Here is a 7,375-nt window from a genome sequence, read left to right on the forward strand (position 1 = left end):
GGGGGGGGGGGGGCGGGGAATCAGGGGGGCGGGGTGCTCTGGTCTCACTTGGTAAACATTTGCCCTGACATGAATTTGAGTGTGTGTACAGCAGAGGGAAATTTTTGGATGTAACAGAGAGTCTGGACAGGTGGACATCCCAGGTTCTGGCCAGTGTTCCCACCTCTCAGCGCCATTGTTGCGCTGCTTGATAACCATGGAGATGAAGTTGGGTGGGGGGGGGTCAGCTGTGTGCTCAGCGACGTTGGATAAATAGGAGGGGCAGCTGCACACTCCCAGGCCTGGATTAATGGTGTAAGTTCCTACTCCGCCCCATCACCAGTTCACAATAGCTCTCAGTCTCCGGGATTACCTGCAGAGCCACATGCTTTCCTTCCCCAATCACACCCCCAACTGCTGGGAACATCCTGGTGGCTTGTGTAACACCCTCCACAGAGAAATGTCCCAACAAACTTTCCGTTGCTGCATGCACGCCTTGCAGCAAAGGATTATGGGTTCAGTTCTTCCCCGTGTCAGTTGTGTGACGGTACTACATCCTGTCTGCAGACCTGCGGCTCCCAGCCTCCGAGGCTCAGAAACAGGTTGAGTTATTGCACAGAGGGCTCGAGCCTGCCCTGCCATTATCTGCGTGTAACACACTTCTGTATGAAATACAGGAAAATGCCCTTAATAACCACCCAGTAAATCTGCATCTTTACATCTTTCCACAAGGGTGCTTTTTTCTCATTTTTTGTCCTATTCATGCAAGAAGAACCTGAAAGCCGGGGACACAAATGTAAAAACTGGCTCAGCGTCCACCAAAGTGACGACCATGAAAACAGAAAGCTCGCTTGCCTGATGAAAGTCAGTTTCAGATTCAGAGATCCGCGGGGTTTTTAAACTCTTTGGCGCACAGAAGGCCAATCAGAAATACGCGGCCAGAGTGTTGATAAACTACAGCTTTATCACGGCGAGGAGATAACAGGGCGGGTAACTGTAAAAGGAGAGACGTCACAACAGGGGAGGGCGGGGGGGTTGGAGGGGGAGAGAAGGCAGGCAGGACAGGCGCTGGGGGGAGATGCGTCACCTGGAGGGGGGGGGGGGGAGAGAAGGCAGGCAGGACAGGGCGCTGATGCGTCACCTTTAATGACCGCGCGCGGGGCCGGGCTCGCTGTCATAAAAGTCCCCGCCAGCGCCTCGCCGCGTCTTCCGCACGCTCTCCTCGGAGCGCCGGGGCGCTGTTACTGTTGCCGTCGGGTTGTGTTCTTGGAACTGGGCTCATGCCGCACACCTGTCTTCCAAGCCAGTTTATCACTCGCCCCCTGACTTTACGATCTCCAGGTGAAGGAAAGGTCTTAGGATAGGTCCGGGAGTCTAAATATGGGCGTGCTTCCAAACCGGATCTCCAACAGTCGCCAGTTTTGCATTTGAAAGACACTCGTCTGTCTTTGTTTTGTAGTTATGGAAAAGTATAAGAAAAGAAATATAGTCAGACACCCTATAATGCTCCCAAGTAAACAATTACAAAAAACAATGTTTCTTTCAACACACACACTGTCTTCTTCAGGGTGTAAGGTGTGGTTAGCATACATCCTGAAGAAGACAGCATGTATCCTGGCTTTTGTGATAAATTTATTGAGAGAATAACAGACTATCTTTCTCTTTTTATGATTGCTCTACATCGGTCAGCACCTTGCTCCACTTTGGGTGTGTGCCCTCCCTCCCTATCAGTAGTTATGGGAAAGAAAAGGAAATGCACGGTTTTCCTCAAACTGAACAGAGGATGGGGGTTTTTCCATAGCTGAGAGGAACATCAATAACATCTCAGCTTCCCTTGAGCAGGTTTCAATCACACTCTGTCAACATTTATATCAGAATGTACTCAATGTGCTTTTCATGTCCGGGGGCTCCGCTGGTGGCACTGTTCTGCGGCTCGTATTGTGCGTTTGGAGAGCTCACAGCCAGCCTCTGTTAAACAGCCTCCATTTATCACCGAAGCTGCTTCAAAGGGTAAACATTTGACACCTTTTTCTTTGGCTGTCCCGAGGTTTCTTTGAAGCGGCTTTCCAAAGCGTGGGCTATTTGCCTTATTTGAAGAACATTTTTTAATAATGCACATGCCTGTTTAACTGACAGGAAATTGCCAGAGAGCAAGGGCGGGGTCATGGCATGGTTCAAGAGAGAGCCTGAGTGTTAGCCGAACAGGTTGAGAAACGAACACTTGTGTCACAGCAGAAACCAATACCAGGGCAAGGTTTAAAACAGGGAAGGAAAAAACTCAACTTTAGGGACGTATTGGGCCTGAATCATTCATTTAGAAGCAATGCATGGTATTTACTGGGGTCTGAATCCCTGGACTACCCACCTGACCAGACCTCCACCCAACACACACCCCTGATACCTGGATTAGGCCTTCCAATTTTCTACAGATTAGCGTGACTGTCTCTGGGCTTTCCAGTGGTGTCCTGTTTTTTATTACTCCTCACTAGCGTTAAATAGTAAGTCCATTAACATTTTTGTTATGGTTATAAAATGAAGTCACGTGCAGACAATATTCTGAATAATTTCACAATTATGCACTTGATGCACACTGTGATTCATAAGCTATGGTACAACAACTGCATCTATTGATGTTCGGAGAGTAAAAAAAAAATGCTTGTCTATCAATTGAACAAATAGCCTACTACAAAACAAAACGACAGACGCAACCCACGCACACTGTAAACCGGTATTGTGTCCGGTTACAATAAAATCACGTTTAGCAAAGAAACAAATTTAAAAAATTCACCAAACATCATAATATACGCTCCCTGTCATATCCAGTTTGGGCGTAAAATGTAGGTTTCAAGAAGTAGGTATTATGTCATGACTATTAAAGTGAAATAAGAGAGTTTTAAATTGATCGTTGAAGATCGAACGCTGTGGCTTTCCCAAGGCAGCCTACGTTATTTCAGCTTCGTGTGTTCCGATAACAGGCCACCTAAGGAACCCTTATCCCCGCCGGATTCGGACGCTGGATCTCCACATACTGCCATCATGTGGCGATACTGGGTCCGGCAAGAAAGAGTAGTTGGTAGGTGGGGGGAAGGACATGCAGCATATATGTTGTCAATATAATAATTAGATGCAATTTGTTAAGCGCAAACACTGTCAAACCAAGTTCTCTGATTGCCTTCTAGCTAGTCTGTTGAACATTAAATATGAGTTCTATAGTTCAATAAAGGATATTTGAATAAAATCAGCTCTTGTAGCGTTCAGATGCAGTCATCGCTGTAGGTTATTTAATTTCTCGCAATTTAATTTCTCGCGTTTTGCTGATTTCTTTCTTTTTGTGATTGTTACTTTTCAATAGATGAAGAGAAACACTCCAACTCCCCAACTTCAGTTAAATTCTTTTTTAAGCAATGACTGCTTCTTTCGAGTGTGTTTTGTCATTTTTAATGTTATGCATAGAAGTAGGCTAAGCTTTCCATTTGTCTTATGCAGTGATATAAGAAGAAAAATATTATTTATTAGAAAAGCCAGAGGCTGACTGTAATAATTTCGATAGCATGCCGTTTATCCTTCTATTGCTTGGTTTATGTTGACTTTGGCTTTTTTATTATACGGCTTTTTCAGTCATAACAATAATAGTAAGCCGACAGAGCGCATATATTCACCTGGCACGGCTTTCAAGAGGCTGTAAACAGACAGGTGGAAATCACGTGGGCCGTTGCCAGCTTTGTCTGGTTTTAACTGTGTCTTCAGGTCCTGGATACCGAAGCAACAAGGATATGATTAATTAAGAGACGCTTTGTATCCTTTCCACGCGGGCGTGTCCCATTTTCCCGGATAGAACTGCCGCTAAGTCGAAGCCGTTAGCGCCTAAAATATCCTCTCGGCCAGTTTTCCCGGGCGCGCACAGAATGCGACTCTAAACCGCAATCTTTACTTAAGGAAATCAGATGGTAGCATAGAAGATTCGAGAATTAGTTTTAAACAGGATTCCACAAATTCAAACCAAGGAAACCGGGGTCTAACTGGAAACCTATTCGTTGGTTTTCTGAATGCAGTACCCTCCAAAAGTATGGCAACGGCAGAGTAAAATTAGTATTTTTGCAATATGCATAAAGCATTTGAATTTGAGTTTAAAAGATGAATAAAAGTGAGATAAACGTACAGCAATCATTTTATATTTCATACTGTTTAAATGTGCAAATGCTTTACCATTTTACAGACGCTGTTGTTTTTGTGTTGAGTCCCCCATTTTGAGCTGTGCAAAATTAAGTTAACGGATTAAAAAGTAAATGAAAGCAACAAAGTCTAATATTTGTTTGTGTAGTCCTAAAGTGCAATAACTGCATCAGGTCTAAGATCCATTGACACAAACATTAACTTTAGTAAACAGCTGCTTTTAGTTGATCTTTGTTTTGGGCAGTTTCTGTCTTCAGTCTTCTCTTCAGCAAGTGAAATGCACGTCAGTTGGATTTAAATCAGGCGATTGGTTTGGTCAGTCCAAAGCTTTCCACTTTTCCACATTGATTAACGCTTTTGTCACTTAGGGAATGTTTGGGGTCATTGTCTTGCTGCAGGGTGAAGTGCCAGCCGATGAGGTTGGAGAAATTTCTCTGTACACAACCTGACAAAATCTAACCATACACTTCAGAATTCATCCTACAACTGCCACCCTCTATTACATCATCAATAAAGACGAGTGAGCCTGTTCCAGAAGCAACCATACATGCCCAAGCCATAACACTATGTTCTCCACATCTGACAGATGAGGTGGTAGAATGCTTTGAATAGGCTTCTTTCCTCCACATTTTTGGTTTTCGATCACTTTGGTAAAGGTTTGCTTTGGTCTCATCTGTCCATCAACTTTGTTCCAGAACTCTTCTGGCTCGTCTGTATTTTATTATTATTATTTTTTTGGCAAATTCTAATTTGGCTTTCGATTTTTACTGCTGATGTAAGGTTTTCATTTTGCAGTGTAGCCCCTACAATTCTGCTCTTTAGACTGTTGTTTGAGGGTTTTTCTTCATAGCGCCTAAGATTTGTCTCTCATCGACTACAGTTCTCTTCCTTGACCAAGCTCTGTTAATTTCTGAGTCCATCAGTGGTTTCTTTCTTTTACAAGTCTTTCCAAACTTCTGTACTTGATATACCCAGTTTCGGTGCTATCCTTCTTAATTCATTCTTCTGTTCTCTCAGCTCACAAATTAGTTATTTATAGTCCTCTGAACTTTACGATGGTGTATGCGTCAGACTCCAAATGCACTCTGCACAGATGAAAACAAAGGCTAAAATCAAGCCTAGACACTCACTGCTCTTTTATGTGTGAACAATCCATGCTGAAGGAAACACCTGAGCAACGGTCATCAACTGTCAGTCATTCTTAATTTTGCACAGCTGAAAATGGGAGGACTAAACACAAAAACAGCTGTTTCTGTAAAATGGTGAAACATACTGTACATTTTCTCTATTATTGAATATTTGTCATGCTGAATGGTTTCAGATCTTTAGACAAAATGAACTATTCGACAAAGGGAACCTGAGAAAACAGAAAACACATTTTTAAAATTATTTCATTTTTTTTAATAAAAAAAAGTTATCAAACACCTATATCACCTATATGTAAAAGTGATTGCCCCCATACACTTAATAACTTGTTGCACCACCTTTAGCAGCAATAAGTACAACCAAACACATCCTGTAATTTGATATCAGTCTTTCACATCGCTGTGGAGGAATTTTAGCCCACTCTTCTTTGCAGAGCTGCTTTAATTCAGACAAACTGGTCCCAAGGAAGCAAAGCATCCATCCCCACACTACCACCACCATATTTGACTGTTGGTATTATGAAATGCTGTATTTGCTGTACACCTGACAGAATGGGACCCGTGTCGTCCATCATCCGGGTGCTTTTCTGCATTGATGTTTCTCTTGGATAGCAGTGGTTTCGGTCTCGCTGCTCTCCCATGAATCACATTTCTGCGCAGCCTCTTTCTTATTGTGGAGTCATGAACACTGAGGCCTGCAGTTCTGTGGATGTTCTTCTGGGACCTTTTGTGACTTCCTTGATGAGTTGTCGCTGCACCCTTGGAGAAATTTTGGCAGGCCGGCCACTCCAGGGAAGATTCCCCTGTTCCAAGTGTTCAACCATTTGGAGATGATGGTTCTCAGTGTTGTTTCGTTGGAGTCCCAGAGCCTTAGAAATGCTTTTGTAACCCTTTCAAAATTGATATATTTTAACAAATTTTTTCTCATCTCTTCTGGAATTTCCATTTCTCGTGGCATAGTGTGCTTGTAGACTACTTAACTCCAATGGTATGTGTCAATATGAGTGAGGTTTAGATTAAACAAGGCTGGCTGCAACCAAGCCTAGCTGTTTTAAATCAGCTGAATCTAATTATCAGTTAAATTTGGTTAATTGGTTTATTGAGTATCTAAGAGGGCAATTCATTTTTCACATGGGTGATATGGGTAATTGATAACAGACATGTGGATGTAAAGTTTTTATTAAATAAATGAAATAATTTTTTTAAAGTGTTTTGTATTTAATTGGTTTCCGTTTGTCTAATATTAGCTACATTTTGTCTAAAGATCTGAAACCGCATTAATCATATGTCAGGAAGAGGGCAATTTTTTCCCATGTAAATGTTATACAATAAAAACAGATTGTCTGTACTTTTGTCTCATAATAATCCTTTGATCTTAAATTCAAATTCCTTAAGCATCCGAAAGTATTTTTAAAAATCCAAAAGTATATTTCATTAAGAAAAATTTAATTAAGACAAATTTCACTCTACGGATACCACATTTTTGGAGGGCACTGTAGCTGAAGTTAATAGTCAGGTGGTTTTGCCCAGCGTTATCTTTAGGTCGAAAGGGACCTTACAGGAATGCCCTTCAAATGTTATTCATGTTTTGTTATTCAAGTTGAAAAACATAATACGACCTATACATGGGCATTCCTGCTAAGTTGTTCGAGAATACTAGAAACAGATTGCAGATACGCAATTTTGATACTACTTTCATCGGAATTCCTGCACTACACGGTCTGCATCTTTCTCATTACTAAATGAGACACAATGGGATGTTGTCAGTATTAAGCGACAGAGCCTAACCTACATGGAATGTGCTTTTGTAACGTTTTCTCATAACCTCCCCCAAGTTCCCCCTGTAAACGTTCGACGTTAGCTGGGCATTTTGCGTAGTGTTTCTTACAGTTAAGTCTGATTTGGGGTTTTACGATTTACATTATGTGATCTCTTGTTTGTCTTATTTGAGTTGGAAAATAAATTTGTATTTGGCAAATTCATCTGCATATGCATTTTAAGAGTTTTTCTCTCAATGCCAGGCTGAGTCTATGCCCCTAGTTATGGCCTAATGCAGCATAGATATACGGAAATATAAG

The sequence above is a fragment of the Anguilla rostrata genome, chromosome 12, assembly GCF_018555375.3.
Source record: "Anguilla rostrata isolate EN2019 chromosome 12, ASM1855537v3, whole genome shotgun sequence".
Taxonomy (NCBI): Eukaryota; Metazoa; Chordata; class Actinopteri; order Anguilliformes; family Anguillidae; genus Anguilla; species Anguilla rostrata.